Source organism: Balaenoptera ricei, chromosome 5 (assembly GCF_028023285.1).
Source record: "Balaenoptera ricei isolate mBalRic1 chromosome 5, mBalRic1.hap2, whole genome shotgun sequence".
NCBI lineage: Eukaryota > Metazoa > Chordata > Mammalia > Artiodactyla > Balaenopteridae > Balaenoptera > Balaenoptera ricei.
Genome location: NC_082643.1, coordinates 116,025,229 through 116,045,065, shown reverse-complemented (window position 1 = coordinate 116,045,065; position 19,837 = coordinate 116,025,229). Strand labels below are relative to the sequence as shown.

At 38.1% G+C, this 19,837-nt stretch overlaps 1 protein-coding gene across 41 annotated transcripts in view; it reads right to left on the bottom strand.

The window, feature by feature from the left end:
* The window catches only part of ANK2 (ankyrin 2), a 695,510-nt gene that overhangs the window by 192,310 nt on the left and 483,363 nt on the right, over positions 1–19,837 (bottom strand). The window lies entirely within an intron of this gene.

Sequence of the window (19,837 nt, the reverse complement as noted above, 5' to 3'; positions counted from 1 at the left end):
TTTTAATATTTTTTCTATTTTAATATTTTCTTTCTTCTTTTCTTTCCTTTCTTTCTTTCTTTCTCTCCTCTCTCTCTCACCCTTTCTCCCTCCCTCCCTCCCTCCCTTCCTTCCTTTTTCTCCCTTTTCTTCTGAGCCATGTGGCTGACAAGCTCTTGGTGTACTGGCCGGGTGTCAGGTCTGAGCCTCTGAGGTGGGAGAGCCGAGTTCAGGACATTGGTCCACCAGAGACCTCCCGGCCCAATGTAATATCAAACAGTGAAAGCTCTCCCAGAGACCTTCATCTCAATGCTAAGACCCAGCTCCACTCAACGATGAGCAAGCTACAGTGCTGGATACCCTAAGCCAAACAACTAGCAAGACATGAACACAAACCCACCCATTAGCAGAGAGGTTGCCTAGAATCATAATAAGTTCACAGACACCCCAAAACACACCACCGGACGTGGTCCTGCCAACCAGAAAGATGAGATCGAGCCTCATCCACCAGAACACAGGCACCAGTCCCCTGCACCAGGAAGCCTACACAACCCACTGAACCAACCTTACCCACTGGGAGCAGACACCAAAAACAACGGGAACTACGAACCTGCAGCCTGCGAAAACAAGACCCCCAAACAAAGTAAGTTAAGCAAAATGAGAAGACAGAGAAATACACAGCAGATGAAGGAGCAAGGTAAAAACTCACCAGACCAAACAAATGAAGAGGAAATAGGCAGTCTACTTGAAAAAGAATTCAGAGTAATGATAGTAAAGATGATCCAAAATCTTGGAAATAGAATGGAGAAAATACAAGAAACGTTTAACAAGGACCTAGAAGACCTAAAAAGCAAACAAACAATGATGAACAACATAATAAATGAAATTAAAAATTCTCTAGAAGGAATCAATACCAGAATAACTGAGGCAGAAGAACGGATAAGTGACATGGAAGATAAAACAGTGGAAATAACTACCACAGAGCAGACTAAAGAAAAAAGAATGAAAAGAATTGAGGACAATCTCAGAGAGCTCTGGGACAACATTAAATTCACCAACATTCGAATTATAAGGGTCCCAGAAGAAAAAGAGAAAAAAAAAGGGACTGAGAAAATATTTGAAGAGATGATAGTTGAAAACTTCCCTAATATGGGTAAGGAAATAGTCAATCAAGTCCAGGAAGCACAGAGATTTCCCATACAGGATAAATCAAAGGAGAAACTTGCCAAGACACATATTAATCAAACTATCAAATACTAAATACAAAGAAAAAATATTAAAAGCAGCAAAAGAAAAGTAACAATTAACATACAAGGGAATCCCCATAAGGTTAACAGCTGATCTTTCACCAGAAACACTGCAAGCCAGAAGGGAGTGGCAGGACATATTTAAAGCGATGAAAGGGAAAAACCTACAACCAAGATTACTCTACCCAGCAAGGATCTCATTCAGATTTGACAGAGAAATTAAAACCTATACAGACAAGCAAAAGCTAAGAGAAATCAGCACCAACAAACCAGCTCTACAACAAATGCCAAAGGAACTCTTCTAGGCAGGAAACACAAGACAAGGAAAAGACTTGCAATAACAAACCCAAAACAGTTAAGATAATGGTAATAGGAACATACATATCAATAACTACCTTAAATGTAAATGGATTAAATGCTCCAACTAAAAGATATAGACTGGCTGAATGGATACAAAAACCCGTACATATGCTATCTACAAGAGACTCACTTCAGACGTAGGGACACACAGACTGAAAGTGAGGGGATGGAAAAAGATATTCTATACAAATGGAAATCAAAAGAAAGCTGGAGTAGCAATTCTCATGTCAGACAAAATAGACTTTAAAATAAAGTCTATTACAAGACACAAAGAAGGACACTACATAATGATCAAGGGATCAATCCAAGAAGAAGATATAACAATTGTAAATATTTATGCACCCAACATAGGAGCACCTCAATACATAAGGCAAATGCCAACAGCCATAAAAGGAGAAATTGACAGTAACACAATTATAGTAGGGGACTTTAACACCTCACTTTCACCAATGGACAGATCATCCAAAATGAAAATAAATAAGGAAACACAAGCTTTAAATGATACATTAAACAAGATGGACTTAATTGATATTTATAGCACATTCCAGCCAAAAACAACAGAATACACTTTCTTCTCAAGTGCTCATGGAACATTCTCCAGGATAGATCATATCTTGGGTCACAAATCAAGCCTTGGTAAATTTAAGAAAATTGAAATCGTATCAAGTATCTTTTCTGACCACAACGCTATGAGACTAGATATCAGTTACAGGAAAAAATCTGTAAAAATTACAAACACATGGTGGCTAAACAATACACTATTAAATAACCAAGAGATCACTGAAGAAATCAAAGTGGAAATAAAAAATACCTAGAAACAAATGACAATGAAAACACGACAACCCAAAACCTATGGGACGCAGCAAAAGCAGTTCTAAGTTATAGCAATACAATCCTACCTCAAGAAACAAGAAACATCTCAGATAAACAACTTAACCTTACACCTAAAGCAATTAGAGAAAGAAGAACGAAAAACCCCAAAGTTAGCAGAAGGAAAGAAATCATAAAGATCAGATCAGAAATAAATGAAAAAGAAATGAAGGAAATGGTAGCAAAGATCAGTAAAACTAAAAGTTGGTTCTTTGAGAAGATAAGCAAAATTAAAAAAGCATTAGGCAGACTCATCAAGAAAAAAATGGAGAGGACTCAAATCAGTAGAATTAGAAAGGAAAAAGGAGAAGTAACAACTGACACTGCAGATATATAAAGGATCATGAGAGATTACTACAAGCAACTATATGCCAATAAGATGGACAACCTGGAAGAAATGGACAAATTTTTAGAAAAGCACAACCTTCTGAGACTGAACCAGGAAGAAGTAGAAAATATGAACAGACCAATCACAAGCACTGAATTTGAAACAGTGATTAAAAATCTTCCAACAAACAAAAGCCCAGGACCAGATGGCTTCTCAGGCGAATTCAATCAAACATTCAGAGAAGAGCTAACACCTATCCTTCTCAAACTCTTCCAAAATATAGCAGAGGGAGGAACACTACCAAACTCATTCTACGAGGCCACCATCACCCTGATACCAAAACCAGACAAAGATGCCACAAAAAAAGAAAACTATAGGCCAATATCACTGATGAACACAGATGCAAAAATCCTCAACAAAATACTAGTAAACAGAATCCAACAGCATTAAAAGGATCATGCCCCATGATCAAGTGGGGTTTACCCCAGAAATGCAAGGATTCTTCAATATATGCAAATAAATCAATGTGATAAACCATATTAACAAATTGAAGGAGAAAAACCACATGATCATCTCAATAGATGCAAAAAAAGCTTTTGACAAAATTCAACACCCATTTATGATAAAAACCCTCCAGAAAGCAGGCATAGAGTGAACTTACCTCAACATAATAAAGGCCATATATGACAAACCCACAGCCAACATCATTCTCAATGGTGAAAAACTGAAACCATTTCCACTAAGATCAGGAACAAGACAAGGTTGCCCATTCTCACCACTATTATTCAACATAGTTTTGGAAGTTTTAGCCACAGCAACCAGAGAAGAAAAAGAAATAAAAGGAATCCAAAATCGGAAAAGAAGAAATAAAACTGTCTCTATTTGCAGATGACATGATACTATACATAGAGAATCCTAAAGATGCTACCAAAAAACTACTAGAGCTAATCAATGAATTTGGTAAAGTAGCAGGATACAAAATTAATGCACATAAATCTCTTGCATTCCTATATACTAATGATGAAAAATCTGAAAGAGAAATTAAGGAAACACTCCCATTTACCATTGCAACAAAAAGAATAAAATACCTAGGAATAAACCTACCTAAGGAGACAAAAGACCTGTATGCAGAAAACTATAAGACACTGATGAAAGAAATTAAAGATGATGCAAACAGATGGAGAGATATACCATGTTCTTGGATTGGAAGAATCAACATTGTGAAAATGACTATACTACCCAAGGCAATCTACAGATTCAGTGCCATCCCTATCAAACTACCAATGCCATTTTTCACAGAACTAGGACAAAACATTTCACAATACGTATGGAAACACAAAAGACCCCGAATAGCCAAAGCAATCTTGAGAAAGAAAAACAAATCTGGAGGAATCAGGCTCCCAGACTTCAGACTACACTACAATGCTACAGTAATCAAGACAGTATGGTACTGGCACAAAAATAGAAATATAGATCAATGGAACAGGATAGAAAGCCCAGAGATAAACCCACACACATATGGTCACCTTATCTTTGATAAAGGAGGCAAGAATATACAATGGAGCAAAGACAGCCTCTTCAATAAGTGATGCTGGGAAAACTGGACAGCTACATAAAAAGAATGAACTTACAACACTCCCTAACACCATACACAAAAATAAACTCAAAATGTATTAAAGACCTAAATGTAAGGCCAGACACTATAAAACTCTTAGAGGAAAACATAGGCAGAACACTATGACATAAATCACAGCGAGATCCTTTTTGACCTACCTCCTAGAGAAATGGAAATAAAAACAAAAATAAATAAATGGGACTTAATGAAACTTAAAAGCTTTTTTGCACAGCAAAGGAAACCATAAACAAGATGAAAAGACAACCCTCAGAATGGGAGGAAATATCTGCAAATGAAGCAACTGACAAAGGATTAATCTCCAAAATATACAGCAGCCCATGCATCTCAATATCAAAAAAACAAACAACCCAATCCAAAAATAGGCATAAGACCTAAATAGACATTTCTCCAAAGAAGATATACAAATTGCCAACAAACACATGAAACGATGGTCAACATCATTAATCATTAGAGAAATGCAAATCAAAACTACAACGAGGTCTCACCTCACACCGGTCGGAATGGCCATCATCAAAAAATCTACGAACAGTAAATGCTGGAGAGAGTGTGGAGTAAAGGGAACCCTCCTGCACCGTTGGTGGGAATGCAAATTGGTGCAGCCACTATGGAGAACAGTATGGAGGTTCCTGAGAAAACTAAAAATAGAACTACCATACAACCCAGCAATCCCACTACTGGGCATATACCCTGAGGAAACCATAATTCCAAAAGAGTCATGTACCACAATGTTCATTGCAGCTCTATTTACAATAGCCAGGACATGCAAGCAACCTAAGTGTCCATCAACAGATGAATGGATAAAGAAGACGTGGCACATATATGCAATGGAATATTACTCAGCCATAAAAAGGAATGAAATTGAGTTATTTGTAGTGAGGTGGATGGACCTAGAGACTATCATACAGAGTGAAGTAAGTCAGAAAGAGAAAAACAAATACCGTATGCTAACACATATATATGGAATCCAAAAAAAAAAAAAAAAAATGGTTCTGAAGAACCTAGGGGCAGGACAGGAATAAAGACGCAGATGTAGAGAATGGACCTACAGACACAGGGAGGGGGAAGTGTAAGCTGGGATGAAGTGAGAGAGTGGCATGGACATATATACACTACCAAATGTAAAACAGATAGCTAGTGGGAAGCAGCTGCATAGCACAGGGAGATCAGCTTGGTGCTTTGTGTCCACCTAGAGGGGTGGGTTAGGGAGGGTGGGAGGGAGACGCAAGAGGGAGGAGATATGAGGATGTATGTATATGTATAGCTGATTCACGCTATTCATATGTATAGCAGAAACTAACACACCTTTGTAAAGCAATTATACTCCAATAAAGATGTTAAAAATAAATAAATAAAAATATAAATAAAATAAAATGGCAAAAATGCCCAAAAAAAGAATATAAAGTAATGTATGTTTATGTTATTTGGACTCTCGCAAATGTAAGATATTATGATTTCCTGGTTAGATGCAGAAAGTAATAAATTCGCACATATTCCTAACTCTTTCTGTTTTCTATCACAGAGATCTGATTAAAGGTGATGAGCTGAATTGAGTGCTTTTTCTTTCATGGAAGGGGCCACAAGCAGATGGCACTCTGAAGTCAGAAGTCCATGTTGAGTTTCACTGGGCTAAAATCATGGTGTCAGCAGGCCTGCATTCCCTCCAGAGGCTCTAGGGTAGAACAGTTCTTTTTGCCTTTTCCAGCTTCTAGAGGCCACCTGCATTCCTTGGCTTGTGTCCTCTTCCTCCATGGTTAAAGCCCACAGAGGCGTGTACAAATCACTCTTGAATTGAGTATTTTGGGTCTAACATATAATGCTTACCTGGGCTGGGGAAATTATTAAGTTAGGCAGAAATGATTATTTTTAAATGTATTTTGAATTCTAATGAAACCTAAAAAGTAAATGGGAACCTAGCCTCTTAGTAGTCATCCTGTCAAAAATTCAAAAAGCTGTTATTTTACTACTGAGTTTTAACTCTCCTAAGTTAAATGTCATTTTCATGTGGTCTCATTTCTCTGGTTAAATTAATTTTATGAGAAATGATAGATAACTTATTTCTTTAGTATTTGACTTAACATGTGTTAAAGCAAGACATCTGACTTAACATGAAGCTCAAAGACAGAAAATTATTTGAGCTACTTATTATAATAGTCATGGTTTAAAGAGATTTAGACATTAAAAGTCAGCAGCAAATTATTTAAATAAAACCTAAAACTTATTACAGTTTATTCTCATGTGTCAGGCTTAGATCTAAGCTTTTAAATGCATTAACTCATTTAACCCTGAATTGAACATTATGAGTTATGAACTACCTGGTGATTCTAGCTCAGAAACTATATTCTTAACCCCTACAATTAAAGCAAAAAAAATACTATGGGCTCTGCATTATAATTCTATTTCGCTTTCTTTAGACCTCAATTTCTCATTAACTCTTAGTTGATATTTTTTAGAATAAAAATATCTCAACCTCTGATAATAAGCCAGTAGTTAAGGAGAAAAATTATTTCCTTTAGGCCTCTAGACTTACAATGTCTAAGAGTGTCAAAATTGGAAAGGAATTCTATAATGAATTCTAGACAGTTATAGTATCATGTCCATGCCAAGCTTAGTTAGTTTTAATTTAACTTAAAACTGGAGGAAAGGGGTTATGTTTGGTTGATCCCATAAGTTACTTGCAGTAGTAAAATTCTTTGGTTCTTAAATGACAAGTAATGAGAGTATAATTTCCAGAAGATTTAAAGAAAATATCCACTAGATGAAGTCTCATCTTTGTATATTTATCACTGACTCAGTTACTATTTCTATCAACTCATCTTTAAAGAGGGCATTAAAAACATGGATCTTCTTCTGACATAGAATTTATCAAGATTGGCAAGCAGGGGAAGGAATGTATATCAGAATTAACCAGTAACTTTTTTTTAAATGAAACGAGAAAACTCCTCTAGTGGGGCAGCCTGAAGTGGATGTGCCTCCAGGGGCCAAGGGTGAGGTTGAAGTGAGAGAGGGAAAGAGTGGCAGGATCTCAAAGGGAAGGAAGCAAGACAGGAGCATGGAACCTAAAAAGGTTCCACACAGCTCATTCTAGCATGTGCTGTGTCCGCCTACTTCTAGTGAGGCACAAGAATACTGTCCACAATATTAAACTCAGATAAAAACATGGCACAGAGTTTCAAATTAATGTAAACTAGAGAAAGCTTAAATTCAATAATTAATAATAACTGAATATCAGTTATTCACCTAAACTTTTTTGTACCTGTATTGTATGCCAAGCATTGTGCGAGGAACCAAGTCTACATTTCCAGGTACCCATAAAAAAATCTAGTAATGTTATTAGATAATTAGTAATTAATAATATCCCCCTTTTTTACAATTTTAATTAAAAATAAGCCAAATTTGGCTTGCTGTGCTCTAAAAGAATATGGGAAGAGTGAGGAGGGAGCCATCAAACAAGAAAAGTTAGCTTATAGGAGTCTTCCAAGTACCACACCATCACTCTGCTTTCCATCATAATATTGGGTTGGCCAAAAAGTTCATTCAGGTTTTTCCAGACGATGTTATGGAAAAAACTTTTTGGCCAACCCAATAAAATGATTCCTGCGAATTGCATTCAGTATCAATTTCAGGTTTGTCTGTGATACACAAGCCAGCTTAGTCACTTTATCCTCTGAACAATCACAAAATTTGGTTCTTTTCACAATTGATTGTGTTTTGTGTCCTGTTTATCTTCCCAACAAGGCTTCTTATGAACAAAAGTCAAATCTATTCACCTTTGTAACCTCTACGCCTAATATAGTACCTAGCACAAGGCAAAGGATACTGCAGTAATATTCTTACAATGAATGAGCTAATGAATAGTATGGACCATGCAGAGGTTAACAGGATTTTGTTTAATTCATCCGGTCACTGTTCATTTTATCAGGAAATGTGGTCAGTGCACAGACAAGTCAGGTACAACTACGTCCACCTCTAGCCCTTAAACACAATCAGGAAAAGTGCACTCTCTGAGGCTGAAGCTGGTTAACATTAATGTGTATAAGAGCAAATTAGACCGTGAGAGAAGGATTTAATCTAAAGTGGCTTTTCTCAGCCTGGAATCCTTGGATGTGCTCTTGAGGATCTCAGAATTCTCTGAGAATTTTTTTAATCTGATATTTTCATTTAACTGCCAATCTTAAAAAAATTAATAGACATATATGCTAGATCATCTGGGTAAATCACATTTAATTAAATATCATCTAGTAATTTCTTGTTCTTGTGTTCTTGATTGATTCCAAGGGATCATTTAAAGGAACATGAATTTTAATGCAGGATTTCTGAAACTGAAGCATACAGATGTATTCTCAGGGTTCCCCAAAAAATCTCCTTCTCTAAGTAGAAGAAATACTACCTCAAGAGATGGTCTGTAAACATAACCTGATGAAACTTGGGTCTTTCCCTTCGGAAAGCAGAATAGATGCTTGAGGAGGCAAGACTAGAACCTTCCTAAGTATTAGAAGCTTTACTATGTCCCACAGAATTACAAGTTGTCTGAAAGGAATAATGACAATTTTGATTAAGTTGGAAGGAATAAACTTGTTAGAACTTATCCAGAATTTGTACATCCAGCTACTCTAGCTTGAGTAAAATCATCCATTGTGGCCAGCCCAACTTTTTGTTAATTAACTTCTCTCCAACTGCAACTGTCACAGCCATAATTTGGTCTCCTGAATGAGTGTGTGCAACACAGTGGGTTTTCTCACGTATCTCTTGAGCCCAAAGTAGTCTCCCTTTAAGGTAGAGAAGTATGTTGTAAAGATTACATACATAAAGTATGTAACACAGTGATAAGCATGCAGTAGGCATGCAATAAAGAAACTATTATTTGATATCATAGGTATTATTATTTCCCATTTCATGAATGGATTATTTGACTCAGAATAATTTAAGTGATTGGCTCAATGTCTGTGTTTATTCAATTATTCATTTATCAAATATTATGGAAACCTATTGTGTGCCAATCCTGGATGTTATTCCTTCCAGCAAAGTGCCCTTTTCACTAAACAACACTGAAGCTTAAATACTAGTTTATAAATCATTCTTTGTGACCTGGTTCATATAAGCTAGTAACTGTATTTAGATTGGTATACTTCATGGACCTTCCTTTTTAAACCCCTTAATTTTCCTGTGTTGTTGATGTTCCAAGTTCCCAGTTTGTGGATCTTGCATTCCTTTCTGTGTATTGCTAAATTGTTAGCTGTGAATGCAAATGGTTAATGAGAATCTAGTGTCTTCTTTAGAGACACAGAAATCTCACTAAAAGGAGTCATTAAAAAGGGCTGTAGAGACCGTCTCCAGTTTGAGGTCTAAATTAATAATTTCAAGGGAACTTGAATAACAGATCTCTTTTTTTTTTAACATCTTTATTGGAGTATAATTGATTTACAATGGTGTGTTAGTTTCTGCTTTATAACAAAGTGAATCAGTTATACATATAGATATGTTCCCATATATCTTCCCTCTTGCGTCTCCCTCCCTCCCACTCTCTCTATCCCACCCCCCAGATCTCTTGATATAACTTCTGGTGGTTGCATTGGATGAGAAAATATATTCTCACCTCCCTGGTAAATTGCTTCTTTCTCATGCTACTTCCCTCCTCTGCCTCCCATGGGCACTATGCTGTCTTCCCTCATTCCTTAAGGGAAATATCACATCCCAGGTTCTCCAATAAACCTCTTTCCCAAGGGCAGTGGCATGCTTCTCTCACCCCCGCAGTGAGTCTGCATACCCACTCAGGTGCAGGGTTTAATTTCAGACTGTCCCCTCTGCCCCCTCTACCCTGCACAAAGAAGTTTTCTTCTTTTTATTGATGGTAGCTTGTTTTTGTTTGTTTGTTTGTTTTTGGTGGTGGTAGCTAGGGGAATGAGGGTGTGGGGAGAGCCAGGGATGACCTCTTCCAAGGTGTGCCCTTATGAGCTTTCGTTCATCTGCATGTTGGACTCTTTCATCTTACCCTGAAGACCTTTCATTTCTGCGGGAAAAGGCTGAAAAGAAACTGAGTATAGGACTAAAACCAGTTGCCTACATCAGGTTATACGCATGTACGTATACAGGCTCAGCAAGAGACAGGTAGCCCCTGATCATGTCCACCTCAACAGACAACCGCTTTTTCATATGGAGCTGCTGAATTCTCTTCTCTTCTTCTGAATCTGAAGAAGGTTTCATCTGAAAAAAAGGTTTCCTTTTTTTCCTTCCTCCTTATTCCAGAAGAGAGAAGGCCTTTTAAAGACTAGAGATCCTAGGATTTGGGGTTACACCTTTATAATCAACAAAACACATACACACACACACACATGAAAGGAGAAGGAGAAATCTATGAGGGTAGGGAGGGATGGGAGAGGCTTGGGAAACTTCTAGAGAAGAAAGGAAAAAGACTGTTTAGAATAAGTGGTCAGCAAACAAAGAGACTGTTAGACTATGAGTGGACAAAATCTCAGCTACTGCAAAGGGGCTGGTTGATTTTTAATGGCACAAAGAAAATAACCAAGCAGAAAAATGACTAAGCAAAAATGGCATCTACCTCTTACCTCACACACCACCTGTGTTTGGCTGTAGTGCATATCTGAAGAGCTGTATTGAATACGTGTTTGGATCAAGATCTTCCCTCTGTTGACCCTCCATAGCAGAAATCAAGGTGGGACTCCATAACTCTATGGGCTCCTGGCTACACTCCCTCCTGCCTCTTATCTTTCTCCAGACAACTCTCACAATCTCACCATCACTATCTGGTTGGGACCATATGGACTAAACTTATCACACCCTGTATCCCTATTGGTGCCAGTCACCAGGTCAATCCTCAGCCCTCCAAATGCAACCCCTGTATGCCTTGCTATCCCCTTTTCTAACTGTGTCTCTGATCACGTCCCATGTCCGGAAACTCCTACACAATGTCCTCTAGAACACATGAAGGTGGTTATTAGCAGCATCTCTGTGTCTTAAATCTTTTCTCTGAACATTCCTTTTAACCTTTCTGTTCTAAATGAAACCCGAAGCTACTGCTTCCCTGAAGTCTACTCAAGTGATAATATTTATCCCCTACACCCCAATTAACCACTGGACTCAGTGGAGCTATGCTAATGCTCCTTGCTCTTCATTGCTTTTCAAAACTATTTTTTCCTCATCCTTTTACATAAACCTCCAGATGCCATCAGCCTGTACGTTTTAGATCCCAGCCTCATCTCTTGAAGATTTTAGCTCCTAGTTCATTGCCTCCTTTTCCAACATATATGAAGGTGGTTTTTCCAGAACTCTACACATTCAGGTTCCTGACTTTTCTACCAATAATTTTTCCTTCTCTCTACCTCATCTACTCTTTCCACGGTCATTTCCAATGATATAATCTTCCTCCAGGATTTCAACTTCAAGCATCCGAGCCGTTAACTTCCATTTACCCTCCTGCCAATCTACTGACCCAAATCAAACAATCCTTCAGCCCCTGACACCTAGAGTCTGTTCACCTTTTCACTGTGTCCATTTCTTTCCTCACTCAGCCTAAATTCCATGCATAATCTTTATAATCATTTTAGTCATTCCCTTGTATGCATCTGCAGTTGGCTTGCCCTTCTCTGGCTGTACTATACATGCTTAGCTCAACCACAATCTCTGCAACTGATCCCATGTCTGAATGTGGCTGCAGAGACACACATACGTGCTCACTTGTCATAATCCTTAAGTGGGCCCTTAACGCTGCCTGGCAATCATACTCTGTTACCCTTAATCACTCTCTCTCCCACTCTCCTAGATGATTATTTCATATCTCCTGTCTCCTCAATCTCCAACACCTCCTCTCCCATCTTAGCTCTCTGCTGATGACATTCATATTTCACTAAAAACTAGAAGCAATTAAAAGAGAACTTCCATTCCACATCCAGCTCCCAGCACCACACCCACACTACTTCTTGGTCTTTTATCCCTAAACCCTTCTTTTTCCTGAACTATCCATGTTCTTAGCAAAGGCTGACTCCCCCACTTGCGCACCAGGTCCCATCCCCTCTCACCTACCCTAGGACACCACCCAGCAAGTCTCCCCTCTCTCTCATGTATCACTGATTTTTCCCTCCTCTGCTTCTTTTTTCCATTAATGAAACAAAAATGCTATAATTTATCTCATATTTTTTTAAAAAGCCTCTCTTGATCCTACCTCCTCTTCCAGCTACGTGCCCTGTTCTCTCCTTCCCATTACAGAAAGAGACCTTCCAGTAGTATCTGGTCTGCTCATTACCGACTGAATCAACTCCAGTCAGGCTTTCACCCCACCAGGCAACTGAAAATGCCTTTAACAAGTCATCAGCTACCACCACTTTACTACAGCATTTGTTCTGTTCCTGAGCTTATTTGATCAACAGCATTTTATAGAGTTGATCATTTCCTCCACCTGAAAATAACTCTTTCACTTGGCTTCTGAGAAACCGCACTCCAGGGTTTCTTGCCACTTCTCTGGGCACTCTTCCCCATTCTTCTTGCTGGCTCCTCCTCATCTTCCTGACCTCTAAGAGATGGAGTGTCCCAAGGCTCAGTCCTTGGACCTCTTCAATATTTCATAAATTTTTCACTCACTGTTTTGGTAACCTCATCCAGTTTCCTGGTTTTACCTAACATCTATAACACTGAATGCTCCAAATAATAGATCTCTGGCCAAAATCTCTCCTCTGAACGCCAGACGCATCTATCCAACTACATGCTCAATATCTTGGATATCAAATAGACAAATCAAATTTAACATGTTCTCAAGTGACCTTCTGATTATTCCCTCAAACCTGCTCAAACCAGTCTTTCCCATCTCAGTTAATGAAACGTTAGCCCGCATTAGTCTCGCGACCCCAGCCTTCATCCCTGACTCCTCCCTTTTCCACTCATCCTACTTTCTGCCCGGCAATGATTCGCTGTTACACTTAATCACTCTCTCCCACTCTCCTAGATGATTGTTTCACACCTTCTCTCTCCTCTCGGGTAATGAATCTTCCACCCTCATTATTCTCTTTGCGACCCCAGCCTTCATCCCTGACTCCTCTTTTTTGCTCTTAGACTACATGAAATCCATCAACAAAACCTATCAGCTCTATCTTCAAAATATATCCAGAATCCGACCACTTCTCACCATCTCTCCTGCCTGCTTGCCTAGAAGCACCTCATCTCTCACTGAAAGTATGACAAAAGTGTAATACTCCTTTGTAAAGTGTAAAGTGTAATACTCCTTTGTAAAGTGTAATACTCCTTCTTGGTAAAGTATTTCAAAAGTGTTCCCTCCTTCTGCCCTTGCTCCCTTTCAGTCTAAGGGTGACTATTCAAACTTATGTCCTTTCTCTGCTAAAAATTCTCTAATCACTTCTCTTCTCTCAGAATTAAGCCAAAGTTCTTAAAATAGCCTACATGCTCTCTGGTGCTGCCTTGGGCTCTCCCCGACCTCCTACTTCTCTTCCCCTCCCTCGTTCTACTCCAGCTACACTGGTTTCAAACACTCCAGGCATGCTCCCTCCTTGGGGCTTTCTCCCCGTCAAGCCTTCTTCTAAGACATACTCCCTCCAAACAGTGCAGGGCTTCCTTGTTCAATTCCTTCAGGTCTTCCTCTGACCATCCTACCTCAAGTAACATGCTGCTTCCCTTCCTCTACCTCTCCTCCTCCCCTACTATATTTTTCTCCCTGTCATTTACTTCCATCTCTCTTTCCACATATTTTACTTTTTTCCTTGGTGACTGTCTCTCTCCTCTCAGGTTGTAGATTGTAAGCTATATGAGGGCAGGGTTTTGCCTCTCTCTTCATGGCACCTAGGACAGTGCCTGCCACATAGTAAACACACAATACATGCTTGAATAAACAGATAAACAAATGGTAAGCCTGAGTTCAGACTGGCCGAAAGACTGCTATGATGATAAAATTTGAGATGACTTAGGGAGGTTTGAGTGGCTGCCTGGGAGTTATGTTTTAAAATCCACATCTTTTAGTCATAGAAAAAGAGCATTCAAGAGAATTCTTAGAATATAAATTGTTCTGTTCAATCTAAATCACATTAGCAGAGTACTTAAGAAGACAAGTCGGGATTTCCCTGGTGGCGCAGCACTTAAGAATCTGCCTGCCAATGCAGGGGACATGGGTTCAATCCCTGGTCCGGGAAGATCCCACATGCCACAGAGCAGCTAAGCCCATGCACCACAACTACTGAGCCTGCGCTCTAGAGCCTGTGAGCCACAACTACTGAGCCTGAGCTCTAGAACCCGTGAGCCACAACTACTGAGCCCGTGCGCCACAACTACTGAAGGCCACGTGCCTAGAGCCCAAGCTCCACAACAAGAGAAGCCACTGCAATGAGAAGTCCATGCACTGCAATGAAGAGTAGCCCCCGCTCACCACAACTAGAGAAAGCCCACGGGCAGCAACGAAGACCCAAAGCAGCCAAAAATAAATGAATAAATAAAAAATTTTTTAAATAAAATAAAAAAAGACAAGTCACAAAAAAATTTGAGTGAAGCTACCCTTGGCAATTTTAAAATCAAAGAAGAGTTACATTTCAAACACCTTCATAAACCTGTGTAGTTACACACAGAAGCGAAACTTTTTAGAGCTATGGACAAGTAGTTGAGGAAGTCTCTACTGGAATTACTTTCCATTGAATGACTTATCAACATTGAAACTAAAAATTCTAAGTGCTCAAAATATTTAGCAGACATTATTCAAATCCAACTTAGCGCTACTCAGTATAGAGCAAGAATTGGTATTAACGTATTGAAAAAAATCAGAGAATAATGCAGAATCCAGAAACAAAAGCGCACACATAGCCAGAACGAGACAGATGCAACACCTTTTGCTTCTTCTAAATGAGGGGTCAAAATAAACTCATAGATATATAACAAGATTATTTGTACAAATATTTTTACCTCATTTAACTTGTTAGAAACCTATATATAGTTCATTCCATATTCCATTAATTCTATGAATTCAATTCTCAGTTATTCATTTTTGTTGCCTTTATAAAGTCCCAGGCTAATAGAATTGTTTCTGGCATTTTTTTTTGTTTTTTGCTTTTTTTGGTGTAGTCAACTTTTTTTTTTTTTAACATCTTTATTGGAGTATAATTACTTTACAATGTTGTGTTACTTTCTGCTGTATAACAAAGTGAATCAGCTATATGTATACATATATCACCATATCCCCTCCCTCTTGTGTCTCCCTCCCACCCTCCATATCCCACCCCTCTAGGTGGTCACAAAGCACTGAGCTGATCTCCCTGTGCTATGCAGCTGCTTCCCACTAGCTGTTTTACATTTGGTAGTGTATATATGTCAGTGCTACCCTCTCAGTTCGTCCCAGCTTACCCTTCCCCCTCCCCATGTCCTCAAGTCCATTCTCTATGTCTGCAACTTTATTCCTGTCCTTCCCCTAGGTTCATCAGAACCTTTTTTAAAATTTTTTAGATTCCATATATATGTGTTAGCATACGGTATTTGTTTTTCTCTTTCTGACTTACTTCACACTGTATGACAGACTCCAGGTCCATCCACCTCACTACAAATAACTCAATTTCGTTCCTTTTTATGGCTGAGTAATATTCCATTGTATATATGTGCCACATCTTCTTTATCCATTCATCTGTCAATGGACACTTAGGTTGCTTCCATGTCCTGGCTATTGTAAATAGTGCTGCAGTGAACACTGTGGTACATGTCGTTTCTGGCATTTTTAAAGAGAGGTCCAGACCAGATGGATCCAAATGGCATTTATAAAAAAGATTTTATTTCCAAAAAAGATTTTAATTTAAAGAAACCCAGATAAACAGTAACTGTTACCAAATTGCTGCTAAACGTGATCTTTCCTAATTGGTGACACAGGCTATGATAATACCTTTTATGTTCTGTCCTGCCTGTGAGAACCAGCATCACTTTTGCTAAAACTTAGGTTGAGAATCAATATAAAAATATTTGCTAATATTTATTGAATACTTGCTCTGTTAACCTTGTTTATAATATTGTAATCTTATGAACAATTACTAAATAAATTTTAAAAATAAGTATATATGAGTTTCAAAAATAGGGAGCAAACACGAAGATTTATTCTCTTTTCTGAATGTACAAGAGAATAAAAGATAAATAAATACATTACCAGCTTAATCTTTTAAGGAAAATGAAAGTTAACAAATTTGTAACTATTTGGGAAAAAAAATGAAAACAAAGTGTTTTTTTTTTAAAGAATATTGTCTTGTGCCAAATTTATGAATTTTTCCCACATCCTTTAAACAATTAGAAGCCAAATGGTATTTTTCAATTAAATTTCAAAATTCTCACGGTAGTTATGAGACCAATTTTATAAAGAAAAAGATTTTCATCCAAATTTCAGTTTAAGGAATCTTAGCACGCCAATACATGTGGTATTTTTGGAAAGTTGGTACAGCCCAGATTGCCTTTCATTGAGAAATACAACAGGGTACAGAAGGTCCTGCTTTCTATGTTACATGGCATCATGCTCCCCAGATACTCAGGCTTAGAAGCAAAATAGAGAATACTTTTTCTTTTCTTCTTTCATATGCCATACTAGCTTTGAGCTTTCACATATTTAGAAATAGCAGTACTTTGGCTGAAGAGTTGCCTCTTTTGCCCTCCTAGGTGTTTGGAAATTATATTCTGTTCTATATTTTATTTGAGTTTTAGTAGTAGTCCTGGTGGTGGTGCTCTTTGACTAAAAAGTTCCTTTAACTACATATTATGTTGATCTGAGGATGAATAAAGTCCTTTTTATATTAGCAATGGTAGATTAAAAATAAGATTCAAACATCTCAGGAAGACGCCCTGCAGTAGAAAAGACTTGTATGTGAGAGACAGATCTGTGTGACCCTGGGGACATCACTTAACCACTTGTGGACTCAGTTTCTGCATTTGTAAACTCAGGCGAATGCTTACCTTATAACATTTGTCTCTGCTGATTGATGAAACATCACACATAAAGCCCCCAGCACAAAGCCTGATACATAGCAGCTAATTAGTTAACATTAGTCACTTCATTTCCCTAATCTCTATTTAATGTACATTCTTGAATGGTAGTAATAAAGAACCAACACCAGACAACAACATTTACTTTCTACCTAGTAAATTCAGGTGACTGAGGAGAGACAATCTCATACTTTGTGTGGAGGTCAATTTTAATTTTTCTGATTCTTGGTAGACATACACAGTAACTGCAATTAGAATAGGTACACCTTAGAAAGTCCTTTCATATTTCATATTTGATTTACACTGCAACTCGGTGGTGTAAGATTGAATGTATTATTACTTTCTTGTTTTAGAGATTAGAAAAATGTCACTTTCTGAATTGAAATGACTTAACAAAAGTGGACATGGAACTTGAACTGCTGGGCTCTAAGTTCTGTGTGGTTTCATGACATTTTGTTGCCTTCTCACAAAAATACATGTTCTTCCCCTTTATAGTAACATGCTAGTGGACAGTCGGCCACTACACGAAAAATATGTTAGGCAGCTAAAAACTTCTCAAGGTAACTCAAGAAATGAGGTTGGTCAATAAAGCAAATAAGAATTGAGTATTTACTGCTGAGAGTTTATTTTTCTTTAAAAATAAACTCCAAGATCTTTTATAAGATTAAGATATTTCTTATACTTTAGGGTGAAGTGGACTTGACTGAGGTTAAGTGGTTTGACTGAGGTTAACTTTATTTTCCTTGGGTTCGTCTTTTGGTATCACTTACAATGATTTTACCAAATGAACTAACAGTTCTAACAGTTTCATTGCCTATTTTCCAGCATATTGCAAATTTAGAATCTTAATGAATTGATATTAAAATTGGGGGAATGTATTTAATATACTTGAAAAAAGTCTAAAATAACATGTGAAGGGACTTCCCTGGCGGTCCAGTGGTTAAGACTCCACACTTCCACTGCGGGGGCACAGGTTTGATCCCTGGTCAGGGAACTAAGATCCCGCATGCCATGCGGCCAAAAAAACAAATAAATAAATAAATAAAATTAACATGTTAAAAATTTTAAATATTTCATATTCAATCTCACAGGCAGTTTTGGAAGAATTTCATATATCTATATCTATATAGGAATTTGGATGTTGTCTTTCTCTTTTAAAGTAACTAATGTATCTAAACTTCAAATTATTTGTTCAAAAGAACACTAAAAACATATCAAAAAAAGAGTCATAATGAAGTATAAGATGGATAAGAAATAGAGATGTAAAATATGAAGATCTTATATATTGGGATAAAGGAATTTAGTCTTATTCCATAGGTCAGTGTCAAGAACTATGTAAGGTCTGGGATTTTATCTTACCTACAAGCTAAAGAGCTTAACTGCTACTATTTCCTGATACTGGTAGAAGACATGAGTCTCCTGGATCAGAGACAAGGGACTTTATAGTTCATGGCAAAAGGAGTGGCTGAGTGTCAACATTTGCTTACACCAGTTCCCTATGCACCGCCCCCCAATCCCATGCAAGTGACACACAGGACCAGTGATGGACGCCTGTGCATGTCGTGGGTTGTGTTAAAGAAGAACATTAACCTTGGGGAATTCACAGCTTTTAAAATAAGAAAGAACAAGCCTATTTCTTGTCTGGAGGAAAGAGTTACCTAATCCCGCAAGGTTGCTCACTGCAAACACTACCCTGAGAAATGCTCCAGATAAAGAGCATACAGGGTCTTTCATTCTCGACACACACAAAAGAATATATAGGGATGCTCAGGGTGACAGCAGACTGATATTCCCTACAGCAAGCAGCACTCAATATTTTTGATGCCACGGGAGTTACTCCTCTAAAGCATAAGAAATATTGCCATCCGTGACAGTGCTTCTTAAGCCGGTTACTCTCAAGAGGAGCAAGGAAAATCCTGCACCCTTTGCGAAAGGCTTCAGGTAATTTTTATACAACTATCTTACTGACCTAAGCATTGGAAGCCATAGAAAGCTTGGTAGTGAAAGGAGTGCCATAATCATATTTTTATTTTGGAAAGATGACTCAAGACATAGTGTGGAGATTGACCAGAGTGGACAAGACGAAGACAGGACCTAATTAAGGAGGCTGTTATGGCAACCATGGGAAGTGACCATGCGGTGAGTTAGTGCAAATTTGTGGATGTAGAAGATGAACCGAGAAAGGAGTGCTAGACTGGCGTAGGGGAGAAGACAAGGGTGGAGAGCTGTTGGAACTAACATATTGGTGAGGAAACCAGCAGGTAGGAATTTGAGAGGAGAGTAAGTTTGAGTATGAAAAGATATCAGGTTGTTTTTGAAAAGCTGTACTTGACAGATATACTAATTTCAGGGGACTATAGATGGAACATACCTGGGCTCAATATATATCAGAATATATATCAATATATATCACAGGCATTCTATAGATGATTTAGAATCCGCCAGTGAAATTCATCTCCTGTT